This window comes from Typha latifolia, chromosome 4, assembly GCF_019914945.1.
Source record: "Typha latifolia isolate L0001 chromosome 4, TyphaL0001v2, whole genome shotgun sequence".
Taxonomy (NCBI): domain Eukaryota; kingdom Viridiplantae; phylum Streptophyta; class Magnoliopsida; order Poales; family Typhaceae; genus Typha; species Typha latifolia.
This window is the reverse complement of record NC_133089.1, coordinates 10,955,481-10,969,434: the sequence shown is the minus strand read 5'-3', so window position 1 is coordinate 10,969,434 and position 13,954 is coordinate 10,955,481.

Genomic DNA, 13,954 nt, shown 5'->3' with positions numbered 1-13,954 from the left:
TCAGGTACAATGAGTTATATTCGGACTAGCCCTAATAGCTAACTCGGGCTTGCAAATTCCTAGATCGCCTTATTACATCAGTCTACATAGTTGATCCCAGCTATGAAGGTATACATGACGAGAGTCAGAGTACACTCCCCACCAAAAGTCTCTCATAAGAGGTTCAAGTTTTCTCATAGTAGATATAAGAAGGATAGAGGTAGCCACTTAGTATAAAGGAATAGAGCTATGAACTAACTTAGCACAAGTCTTTCATCATGAGATATGTAAACGTTAGATCTACATCAAGTTACCTATAGAACTGACAATATCTTTTAATTTTTTTACATTTCTATTATGCCCTTGAGGATCTTAACCGTTAGATCTTTATCAAATTGATTGATAAACAATTACTTCTACGGTATGAAAAAAATGCTCTATTTATATTTGTATTAACATAATATGGTGGTTAATTTTGTTATCTAGTAACTATACTTATCTGTATATATATATATGATTTATATAAATATTCTTTTTGTTACTTAGGAATAAGGTTTAATTGTAAAATAGGTATTCCTTCTTGTTATTTCCAAAATAAGGTCGTTTTGATAGGAATAACTATTTATATGTTAGTTTGTATTTTGGAATAATGATATAATAATTATCTTTAATATGATATAAAGTAATGAATTTTTTTTAAAAAAATATGTTTTATTTTTTTTATGAAATTACCGTGAATACCCTTTAGTTTGATATAAAATAGGTCAATGAGATAGATATCAAGATAAGTTAGTTATTGGGTTAGTGGGTGTATAAGATATAATTTTAATAAATAGTATTTATATTCTAAAATAGAGTTATTATAATATTTAATTATTATTCTAAATAAAAATTTATATTTTAGAATAAGAAAAAAAAATATTCATCAAGTGAACATAGGCTTAAGTCTTGAAAGTAAGAATAGGATGATGTCTCAGACCTCTGGCACACTTCAATGTTTTATTTTAAAGGTCCACTTCAGATTGCCCCCACCAAGTCCTTTGGATCTCAATTCCAAACAGTCAATTGACTCGTAAAATAAATAGTTTGTGAAACAGAAAACAAATATATTGGAAAATTTAAAAGCAACTCATATGTACAAAGACGGGTAATAAAATTGCACATCTAGTTTGTTCTCTCTAAAAGCATATCACATATAGTACTAGTATTTAGAGTTACAAAGCAAAAGTAAATTCACCAGACACTACAAAAGATAAAATGGACTGCATTCTTTCAAACGTAATCACTTTGTCATCTAAAAGTTGTGCATCTGCCAAGAATCACCAATGAATTTGCCATTATTTATTTCTTACTTTTTGTTTTAATCTTTTTAAATGTTTGGACCACTATCCTGTTAGGATTTAAACATTTGTATGTATAGTTCAGTCACATGTGTTCTGCCAGGATATTCATCTACGTATACTTTTACTGCTCAATATAGAGATGCATGCATCATTCTGTTAATCTATGGACTAGTACCATTAATGAATAGGGCATGCACTCAAAATTTTTTTTAATAATAATGTTAAAACAACAAAGAAAAATTTATCAAGTACTATTATTAAATAAATCCATAAGGCCAATGGATACTCTCAAGGGCGAATTAGTACTTATCATTAAATTGAAAAAATTTGGGAGTATAATGTGAGAGGAGAGAAATTATTATTATTATTATTATTATTATTATAGTATTGAGAAGACATAAAATAATAAACTTTCTTATTATTATTATTATTATTATTATTATTATTATTTTATTATTATTTTACAAGTGAACGGGCAAGTTTGGAGGGAAGTAGCTAGGGAGCAGATTGGAAGCAGACACCGTTCACCCGCTAATCCCAAGGAATATAACTAATATAAGATAAGGGAGAGGACTTCTTTTTTAAGAGAGATAAATTGCAGATCAGATCTCAACAACCTTTATTGTTAAAAAAATATTGGTCTTAATTAAAACAAATGCCAAAGTATCCTATCATAGAAGAGAGATGAAATAATCATGCACCGCAAAAGGGTACGAGTAGTACAACCAACAATAGGAGAGCTGCAAGCATTATTAGCGAATGTGATCATGTAAAGCCATAGAAAAGGACAGTGCCTGTGCATGGCGACGCCACCGACGCAGACGAATTAATCCAACCAATTTTAGCTTGGCTGGACATGTGCCCGCAATCCCCAGTCTTCTCCTCTTCTCTGATGAGAGTTTTCATTGCATTCACTCTCCTCTATCCTCTCTCCCTTCTTACCGAGTGCTCTTTTCCCTTTACCTCCTCATACACCCTGATTATTCTTGCCTTCCCTCTCCTCCGACCCTATCTCTTTCAATTCATCTTCGTTCCCGCTTCTTCCTTCGCTTTCTTATATTAAACTCAGAGGCTGTTAAATATAAAATATAAAAATTATCACGATCTAATAGATTTAGTTTTTAGAGCTTATATTGAGTTTAACATAATACCAAAACTAAAGATCATAAGTTTAAATTCTGATGTGCTCATCTTTGTTTGAAAATATAAAACTCAACATATTTAAATCAAATATGCTCTTGAGCCTATCAAAATGTTTTAACCCAAAAATAAGAGAGAGTGTTAAATATGAAATAGAAAAATTATTATTCTATAATAACTTAAGTTTTTAGAATAATTAGTGAGTTAACAAAGACAGAAAGTTTGGAGGAAGAGCTATTTCAAAAAATTTCAGTGTGAGAATGGAAACTCTTATATTCCTTGGTTTTTCATTTCACTATTTAATAAACTTGTACAAATTGCAAACTTTGGAATAGTATTCTAAGATATCTCAAATATAGTAACTAAGCCTTCTAAATATGTGACAACGTGAGAGAATAATGGGATTCTGAGATCCTTCAAGTGTAGTAACTAATACATCTAAATCTACAACTGACTGAGATAATTGTGGAGAGGATTGAGCCAAATTTTTTGATCTCTCTCATATCCCCTCTCCCCCTCCCCCTCTACAAGCTCAGAGTGGGATATCTCGAACCATGAACTTGCCTTGAAGTGCCAAGAATCGAGGACTAGAGAGGGATTTGGTGAAGACGTCCATGATATGATTTGTATATGGAATGTGGACCACACGGATGGTACCATTGAGAACATGTTCTTGAACAAAGTGAACATCAATTGCAATACGTTTGGTGTATCTGTGGAACACTGTATTCTTGGACATGTATATGGCGCTACTATTGTCACAATGTAAGATAGGAGGAGATATCAAGGTGACACGAAGTAGACAAAGTAAATAAAGAAATCATAATATCTTAGCAAAGGTGGAGGCAAGTGCTCGATATCCTGCCTTAGTGCTAGGAAGAGAGACTTGCTTGTTTCTTTGCTCCCCATGAGATTAAGTTAGGCCCAAGCAAACTAGCATATAGCCAGTAGTTGATCGGTGACTATCCGGGGCCTGCAAAGATAGTGATTTTGTATTTTGAAAATGAAGTCCATGAGTAATAGTTCCATTAACATAGTAAAAATTTTGTTTCACTACTTCTAGATGGGCAATGGTGGACTTATGCATAAATTGGCAGACATGGCTTACTGCAAAAGCTTAGTCAAGTCAGCTAAGATGTAACGATCCCCTAAGTGGTTTGACTGTCATAGGATACTTGTAAAGTGAGTGCTAGCTTGAGAGGGTGGCCACGCATGGAGGTGGAAGGGATGGTTGTAGCACTTGGTGATGATGGTGATGGTGATGGTCGGTGGCGAGCTAGGGTTAGTGAAAGCTAATTACCAACTACTCATAATGCAAGAAAATAGTTCATTCATCAATTTGTGCTTCAATAGGTATAGGCGGCTATCCTAATCAAATTACAAACTCGACTCAGTTTTTAGACTCAACTCGGTTGACCCCTAGCTCGCTGAGCTCGAGTCTGACTAGCTCTTATGCAATCAAGTGCAAAATAAAGGTTAGACTATTGGGTCTAGTCGGTTATAATTAACTTAACTATACAATAACCTAAATCTAGTAAAAATGTGATATGACTCGGACTTCACCGATGTTGTCTCGAGCATGGGTACACTTTAGGAGTGTCTTTATTTCTTGTTTTAGTATTTAATTCTTACAAAATAAGTTTTCTGTATGTCGCGTTCGAACGCGGATGGAGTGCATTCGAACGCACTTGTGAACGCCTATATTAAGTTTGCACATCCAGAGAGTGCGAAATGTGCGTTCGAACGCCGCGTTCGAGCGCGGCTACGAACGCCTGTATCGCGTTTGCGCATGCAGAGAATGCAAAATGTGCGTTCAAATGCGATTGGGCACGTTCGAATGCAGTCGACGAAAATCTATTATTTTAGGGTTAATAATTGCCATTTTTAAATTATTTGGTTAGCCTCTAAAGGTGTGGATGACAATCATAGAATCATTATTGAATGAATTGAGTTTTGCTTTGTCTCCTTCGTCTTCTTCTCTCCCATTCTTTCGATCCCCGGCGTCGCCGCTTCTAGCTTCCCTCGACCGGCCAATCACCCTAGTCCCTTAGGGGCGGCCCACTCTTCCTCTTCTTCCAATCTATCCATCACTTGGCCCTAACCCTTCCATCACCTATAACCCTTCTACCACCACTTATTCACTAGTGCCACCCCACTAACGCCGGTCCACCAACCTCCACCATCACTAAGGATTTCGTGGCTCCATCCATGGATCCTAAGACAGACTTTTCGACATTCGTCCACTAATCAAACGATATCTTGAGATCCCAACATCCAATTTGTTTGAAACTTGATTTGTTGGAAAGCTCTTTTTTGGGGCTATATTAAAATTTGACGTTGATCCGATGGCGACATCCTTCGGGATCTATTTTCAAAGTTTTGTGGCAGATCCTATCCAGATCTGAAAATTGGGATAGATCGAACCTTAGCTAAAATGGGAGACCATATCAAAATAAAACTCATAATCCTTATTATAAACAACAAGCCTTCAAACCTAACATTCCCCCGCTCCTCACTCTAGCTTGATCTAGGTCGGACCGTAACATAAGAGTGAGATACTAAATGATCCCACCATTTGATGACAAACAATTAGGTTAGGAAGGAGACCAAATTCATGAGTAGATAGTTTGAGACTAGCAATCATAAAGCTATTAGCAAGCTTGCACCCAGATAGTCCTAACCGCTCAAGAAATTGAAGAGCATAATGAGCCTAAGAGATAGTAAGAGATGAGTGGTTATGACGAACTTATATCCCTAAGAAATAGTTAAGCGGCCCTATATTCTTCATAGAGAAAGCTTGTGAGAGTCGTGAGATAAACTTCTGAAGTTACGAATGGCTCCTAGTGAGAATAAGATCATCATGTGCGGACCACTGTGCCATATATAGAAAGAAATATCATGCGAGTACCTCGTGTATCCAAGCTAAAGTAGAAATGATGTAAACTTATAATACCAAGCCGATGGTGGTGTGGAGCTTGTTTAAGACCATAGAGGGCCTTGTGTAAATGACATACTTGAGATGGTGAGTTACATCAACAAGCTGGGGGACTATTGTAAGTAAATAGTTTCGTGAAGCTTGCCATGAAGAAAGAAATCTTTGACAATCCAACTATTGTAGGGGCCAGCCAAGGGAGACAGTCAAGGATAGTACAAGACGGATGGTTTCGAGTTTTACCACCAGGCTATAAGTCTCATCATAGTCGAATCCTAGATATTGATTATACCCTTTAGCCACTAAATAGGCCTTGTACCTTTCAATCGTTTCATTGGTAGCAAGCTTGAGTTGATAGACAAACTTGTAATCTGCAACATTCACATACAGATTGTAGGGGACCAAAGACCAAGTTTGGTTGTGGAGCAACCCTTGATATTCATTACCCATGGCTGCAACACACTTTGAATCAGCAACCTCTTTATAAGTGCATGGTAGGAGGAAGACCACTAGCTAGAGGGTGACGAGTGGCACATAAGACTTTTTGGGCATCAAATCCCATCACAAGATTGTGTGACCATGGGTGGATGTTGGTGATAGTGGATGGAGGAGCCACAATGTTAGGATTAGTTGGGGTAGAGTGGATGATGAGCATGTTCGACATGTGCAAGGGGTCAACTACAGCTATGGATGGTGGTAACTCAGGCTAGGTGACTTATTGAGGTGGCATGGTCAAGAGGTAGCAATAGAAAGAGACTCCAAGTTGATTGGCAAGCTTTTGAGAATTGATGCTGTAATTTTGAGAATTGACACTGTAGAGTGTTGGCGTTTGAATGCCTATCTATTTTGATGATAAGGAAGAAGTGGGTGCAAAGTTTGCCTTATCAAGGGTCACATAGCAAGAAAAATGCACTAGACATTTTTCAAATTAAGTTTGCTACGTCTAAAAGGTTGTAAGTAGGAGTAATCTTGGACCTAGTAGCCTAGAATTATTAGAAATGTCTTTCTCTCCCATTTCAAAAGAATTTTTGAATCCTCTTCCCCTCCATTAGATATTGATCATTGCGCTAATATTTTGCATTCTATACACCAAGTTCCTCGAGAGGCACTTTACACTCTAAACTATTCACTCTGCTTCTAAAATTGAATATGCTATCAAACTAGGCCCGGACAATGAATGCTCAATTTTTCCATACGTTTTGACCTTTTCATAAGCAGGTTGCTTGCTCTTCTCTTATGTTCTTCTCCAATGCAATTTTTGATCTAGAGACAAACACAACATCATTCTTAAACAAAAGAAGGAGCACGCAATAACTACCGGTGGCTACCGACCTATCGATCTTTGTAAAACTATTTATAAGTTGTACCGATATTGTATATATTTATATTTTATTATATTAGACGGTGATTTATATAATATATATTAGATTATATTTTGCTTATATATTTGTCGTAATTTGATGGTTTTTTGTAGTCTGTGTGGGTCCTACTAGATTACGTAATAGTCTAATATTGTTACTGTAAGTTTAGATATATATAAGCTAATATATTTATGTGAATTGTAGTATCATATCTGGGATAGATTATCATAAGTACATATTTACCTCCATGTGAACGACCCGTCCTCTCGTCATGCGCGTTGTGCATGCCATGTGGGTGTGTGGGCTTTCAAGTTCGCTACTTTTCTAGAACTCACTCAACTAATTTGTAATAAGTCATCAGTGAACATCATGTGAGATTTCAAGCACACATCTTTCGAATTTAACCCCCGTTGAAACCTATTGTGAATGACTTTGTAATCCAAAAAATTAGAGAGAATGTTAGATCCAATTATAAAGATGTAAGTTTAAAGGGAGCGGGAGCAACCTTGCCAAAGTCCTCGCGATAGCTTAAAACTTCTTGCTTTCCCATTTATAACAACTGCCTGGGAAGAAGAAGAGATGCAGCTGTAGATAAGCTTAGTGAAATGCTCAAAGAAACTATGGAGAGTTAGGCATTTATGAATGAAGCATCATTCCATTTGGTCAAAAGCCGACCAACCTTGATAACGAAAGGATCCCTTGGAACTCTTGAAAGATTTTAGAAAAGTCATGTAAATCTTAAGTACAGAGTTGTATTAGGTTTAGTAAAGTTTTTGCCATGAATTTATTGGATGAACTCTTAGTAGTCAACATTGAAAAAAACTCTAGGGCAAACCCTAATCTCAATTATAAAACCTTCAACTAGTAAACTTGACGATGAATAAAGAAAGTTAAAAAGTAAGCAACACAAACAAGCACGATCTATGTGAAAAATCCAAGACTAGGATAAAAACCACATATTCTTTATGCTAGGATCAAATCAACCACTAATCAAAAGCAAGTATAAGAACTGCTTATAGATTACCTGCTGAAACCCATAATTATATCGAAAGATCTCTTGTTTGCTAGACCTCACAATGAGTTACTTCTAGCAATTGATGACACTGATCTCTTTGACCCTTGAGATCAAACTGAATCTTGTCTCAGTAACTGTCGAGACAAGTTGCACAGCACTACAACGATCAAGAATAATTTTTAAATACTCAAAACCTATAGCTTCTTAATCAACGAAGAATTTCCACTCAAATGTTTTCAAAGCTTCAATTCCCATTCTCCAAAACCTTCATATCTTCTAGGCTCTTAAGACTTATATAGATTTCTAAGGATAGATGAGAAACCTAGTTTAAATTGGCCCAAGATTGATCAACTTTGTAAGTGCATTCGAATGCACAAAGAGCCGTTCGAATGCACATACCATAAGTAGTCCAAACAACCAAGGCTAATCAAATGCTCGCAAGGCGTGTTCGAACACCAATTAAATTCCACTTCTCTTGGGAACACACGTTCGAACATTTTTCGTGTCGTTCGAATGCCTATTGAATGCCACTGCTCTCGAAAAAATCCGTTCGAACGCTTATGGCGCTGTTTGAATGCCTATTAAATGTTATTGCTCTCGGAAAAACACGTTTGAACGCTTCTTGTACCGTTTGAATGCTAGTTGAATGCTACTGCTCTTGGGATATTGTGTTCGAATGCTGGATGAAGGTATGTCTTGCAAGTGGGTTCGAACGCCTCCAAAGGTCGTTCAAATGCCTGAATATTGGAACACTGTGACTATGACTTTTAAGCAATTCTATTATATTATGCACTTCACAAAAATCTATCGAAACAAATAAAATAGAATTTTGTTCACTTAATTACCAATAAAATAAAGTTACAATCTCCCCATTTGGCAATTTAGTAACAAAAACTTATAACCTTAAAACAAATGTCTAAAATACAATAGCCTATAGAGCATGATACGAAAGATTCAAAATCAAACAATTTGCAATAAGCCTGCACTTGTCACATCAAAAACACTAGATACCATGTGAAACACATGTGTGGATAAAAGCAGTAATTAACATCCACACATTAAGAACAAAATCTAAAGGCAAAGAAATAATAGTACTCAACATTCAAACAAATACTTTTCATGAGCACATAACATCCATATTATCAAAAGTGCTAAGTGAAAGTACGTAAACAAAGAAGTAAGAAAAAAAACACATGAATCCTAAGGTAATATCATTGGACCCCCTTCAAATGTTAGATGTCTCCCTCTTTTTTGTTACAAAAGTATCAAAAACATATCACCGCTGAGGAGGAAAATGCCATTACACGTTAATGCAGAAAGTCTAAAGATTAGCAAATTGACATTCTTGTGAATGTTCTGAATCTGAGCTGCCATCTCGACAGAGAAGGTATCAAATTTTTGCTCTAACAGATCCAACTGAGTATTAATAGTAGAAGACTCCCTGATTTCTGTAGATTCATGCTCAGTGGGGAGTCGTCAGCAGTCATAGAACCATAAGAAATGCATGTAGAGTGGACTGTGCTCCTGTTGAGTGTAGCAAGTCCCAATAGACCCAAGGGACAAACCACATCCTTAGAGGGTTCAAAAGGCACACCGTGTCGGATACACAAATTTGTAATAAAAATGCCGAAAGGTGAACTCTCCATCGGAGCCAAGGACTCGCCGCCCGTGGCCTCAATACAATGATATATCACATGAGACAAATCAACAAGTATGCATGTACTAATGACATGTATTAGATATGCACGTTGCTTGTCAAGTTGAGTCTTTTGTGCCTTAGGAGTAATGTTAAAAGCACAAATTAAATTTAGAATTCAGAATTCTGTAGTTCTCATTCAATGATGCCTAGCTTATCATATTTCTACCCCTATCCATATTTGGTCCCACAATTTCTTTAACCACATCTTGAATGTCTAGTTCTGAGTTTTTTTCATGAGGAAACTTGCCCGAAAGTATAGGGAGAGAAAAAAAAATTTGCAATGGTTTCTGAATAAAGTACAAACTCTATCCCATAAACAACTATCTCAATTAGTTCTCACAACACATCATTTGAGTAAAATTTTCGAACAATCTCAACACAAGTAGTTCTAGAAACTTTCAAAATGTTCAGCCAATTTCTCTCCCTAAAAATATATCCAGTCGTACGAAAATTTAGAAATTTGGACTGGTCGTTTAGCAAGAACCAGGAGGTTTGCAAAGTATTTTTGAAATCTTTCTATCTTTTTAGGAGAGAAAAACCTGGGTCTTTTGGATGAAGGGATAGTCCGAGCACTCTTACCATAATGTTTTGAAGCTAACATCTTTGTTTCAGTCATGATTTTAAAAAAAAAGAATGAATGGTAGAGAATAAGATGCTAGATAATATAAACTAATAAGTATATCATGCAAATTTTAAAAAAAATAATGATGTACCAAAAAATAATAAAAAAATAAAAAAATGAGGAAGATCTAGTCTACGTGATCAACAAAACAATGGCTCGCAAACCTAATATGCAGTAAATTAAAGTGATAAGCATGCTTTAATATGGAATTTTTTGAAAAGAATCATTGTATAGAAGAGTAAGATCAAAATCATGAAAAAACTCCCAAAATAAAATGTAATTGAAAGAGAAAGAGAGGAGATCTTACCTTCTCAAGAATTCCAAGTAGTAAATCACCAAGGATTCGCAAAACAAATCTTCAAAATCAACAAGAAAATGATGAAGGAAAAGGGAAAAGTGAAAACTTTTAAGGAAGAGGAAGTGAAAAGATAGCCCTAGTGTTTAATTTTAACCCTGGAGCATTCGAACGCCCAATATTGCGTTCAAACGCCTCACAAGTTGGTGTCCACTCAAGTTCACTTATATTTTTTTTTATTAAATATAGATCAATGTAAATTGCCTTTTTAGGAATTTAAAACAAAGAACATTTAAAGGGTTAATGTAAGGCAAAAGTAAAAGCTAATACAAAAGAAATAATTTGTGCTTATCCCTAATTCATATTTGAAACAAAGACCTACACACAAGCATAAGTCAAATCAAGGTAAGGCAAAATACAAAATACCCCTCAAGCTCTAAGATTAGATTTTTTATTATTATTTTATTTGTTGTAATCAATAGCAGCTTTCACTCAGCGTGAGAGTTACCCATTTACTTGTACAAAAAAATAGAGATTAGTTCTCCCCCTCAAGGGCATAATAATTTTTGAAATAGAATGTCAAACTAGACATATAATAAATAAGATGGCTTTCACACTCTTCACTAGGTAGTCTTTTCTATTGATCTACACTGTCAAACTGTGATAGGATAATGTTTTTCTTAACTAAACCAAAGGATTAAGAGTGTACGGAATACATGATTGGCCAAGATAACTCATGTCAATTATGTTTAAATCAATGACAAATATGAATAGATCTAAGTATCCATTAACTTTTGCAAAAATGATCATAGATAAGAAGAGTGTATAAAAGAAATCTTGTCTAACATTAATCCAATAATTGTTCAATGTCCCAAATTAACACAAAATGCAATCCACAAGAAGGAAGTTTCATCAAAAAAAAACTGAACAATTTTTTTATAAAAAAATAAATAAAAAATAATATATATAAATAGAAATTACTGAAATATGCAAACGCCTAGATATTTCTTAACATATTTAAATCTTTGGATATCTAGAGGTTTCGTGAAAATATCACTGAGCTGTAACTTTGTTTTTATGTATTCTAAAGTAATAATAATTCTCCTCTACCAAATCACGAAACAAGGTAATGGTTCCTTGGTCAATCCCGTAATCTTTGCCTATTTGTTTTATTTATAACAACTATGTACAGCAACTATCGGTAGCTATGTACTCGACCTCTGTTGTAGATAAAGAAATAATATTCTTTTTACTGTGTCAAGCAACTAAATTATTTTGAACATAAAAAACACCCCCCAGAAGTGCTTTTTTTGTCATCTAAAGAACTTGCCCAATATACATCTGAATAACCAATAATAGAAGAGCTATCTGAAGTGTACCAAATTCCAAAATTTGTTGTTCCATTCACATATTTGATAATACGTTTAATCTCAATCAAATGAGATTCTTTAGGACAAGATTGATACCTTGCACAAATTCTAACGCGAAAGGATATATCTGGCCTACTAGCAGTTAAGTATAGGAGACTCCTTATCATACTTCTATATAAATTTTGACTCACATTTTAACTAGAATTGTCTTTGCAAAGTTTTGTGTTAGTACTCATTGGTGTTCTCGCATGTTTTGAAGAAGTTAACCTAAAAAAATTTACCAAATTTTGAGCATATTTTGATTGGGAGATAAAGATACCATCATCAATTTCGACAACTTGAAGTTCTAGAAAGAATTTCAATTCTCCTATCATAATCATTTCAAATTTCTTTTTCATTAGAGTGGCAAACTTTTGAGCAATATCAATACCTGTAGCACCAAAAATAATATTATCAGCATATATCTGTGCGACAACAATATTTTTTCAATCCTTCTTAATAAATAAAGTTTTATTAACTCCCCCTCGAGTGAAGCTAGAATCAATCAAATATTATATCAGTTTTTCATGCCAAACTCTAGGTGCCTGTTAATATATAGAGGGCTTTCTTCAATTTGTAAACATGTAAGGGGTAGTGAGGGTCCTCAAATCCCTTAGATTGTCCTGCAAAGACTTCTTAATTTAGAATACTATTCAAAAAGGCACTTTTGACATCCATTTGAAATAATTTAAATTTTATATAACAAGCAAAAACAAATAAAATTCATATAGATTATAGTCTTGCTATGGGTGCAAAAGTTTCATCAAAGTCTATGTCTTCTACTTAAGTATATCTCTGGGCAACTAATCTAGCATTGTTCCTAATGATTATACCATTTCATCAAGTCTTATTTTTGAAAATCCACTTGGTACCTATTATGTTCATATCGTTAGGTCTAAGAACTAACATCCAAACATTATTATACACAAATTGTTCAAGTTATTCATGCATAGCATTAACCCAAGAATCATCTAGCAAAGCTTCCTTAACATTCTTGGGTCTATAATACATAAAAGTTACCTCATTGCGCATTTGATTCCAGATTTTCATAGGTTCATTAGACAAGTCCATATTTGTATCCTCAACAATAACATTAGATAATTCCATAACAGTAGATGCATCTAAATTGAACATTCTATAAGCTCTACTATTAATAGAATAACCTAAAAATATCCCCTCACTGCTTCTTGAATCAAACTTGGTTAAGTGTGCACGATCTCTCAATGAATATAACACTTACTCCCAAAAACTCTAAAATATTTCACATTAGGCTTTTTTCTATTCCAAATTTCATAAGTAGTTTGTTTTGTTTCAGGCCTAAATAAACTCGATTAATCACATACACAAGGTATTCACGACCTCAGCCCAAAATCTTTAAGAAATATTTTTTGCATGCATCATAACACGAGCCATATCTTGCACAAACACAATATTTTTTTTATAATACCATTTTGCTAAGGAGATTTTGGAGCAGAAAATTCATGTTTAATACCATTGAAATCATAAAATATGGTGTATTGTTCATTCTCAAATTCTCTTCTATGATCTAAACGAATTCTAACAATCTTGAAATCTTTTTTATTTTGAAGTTGCAAGCACAAAGATTTAAAAACATCAAAAGTATCAGATTTTCTCTTAAGAAAGTGACCCAAGTCAATCTAGATAAATCACCTACCAAAAGAAAAATATATTTCTTCCCACCTATACTTTCAGTTTTAATTGGGCCCATAAGATCCATATGTAATAACTCCAGAGGTCTTTTGATCGTGAAAAAGTCAATCTTTTTATGTGAGAACTTGATTTGTTTTCCTAATTGACAAGGTCCACGTATGCCTTTCTTTGTCACATTCAATTTCGATATACCTCTAATAGAATCAAACTTAGTCAACTTAGATAAATCATTTTCACATGACCTAACCTTTAATTCCATAATTCAGAATCATCCAAAGATGCAGAATTGTATTTCACAAGAGTATTTAAACACCATAGCAATTATCCATAGTCTTAACTTCATTAATCACTTTTTTCTTTTTGATCGACAATCAAATACTGATTTTTTGAAAAGCGTACTTCATGATGATCATCACACATTTGACTAATGCTTAAGAGATTTGCTTTTAAACTATCATCATAAAAAATATTTTCTAACTTTGGTAAAC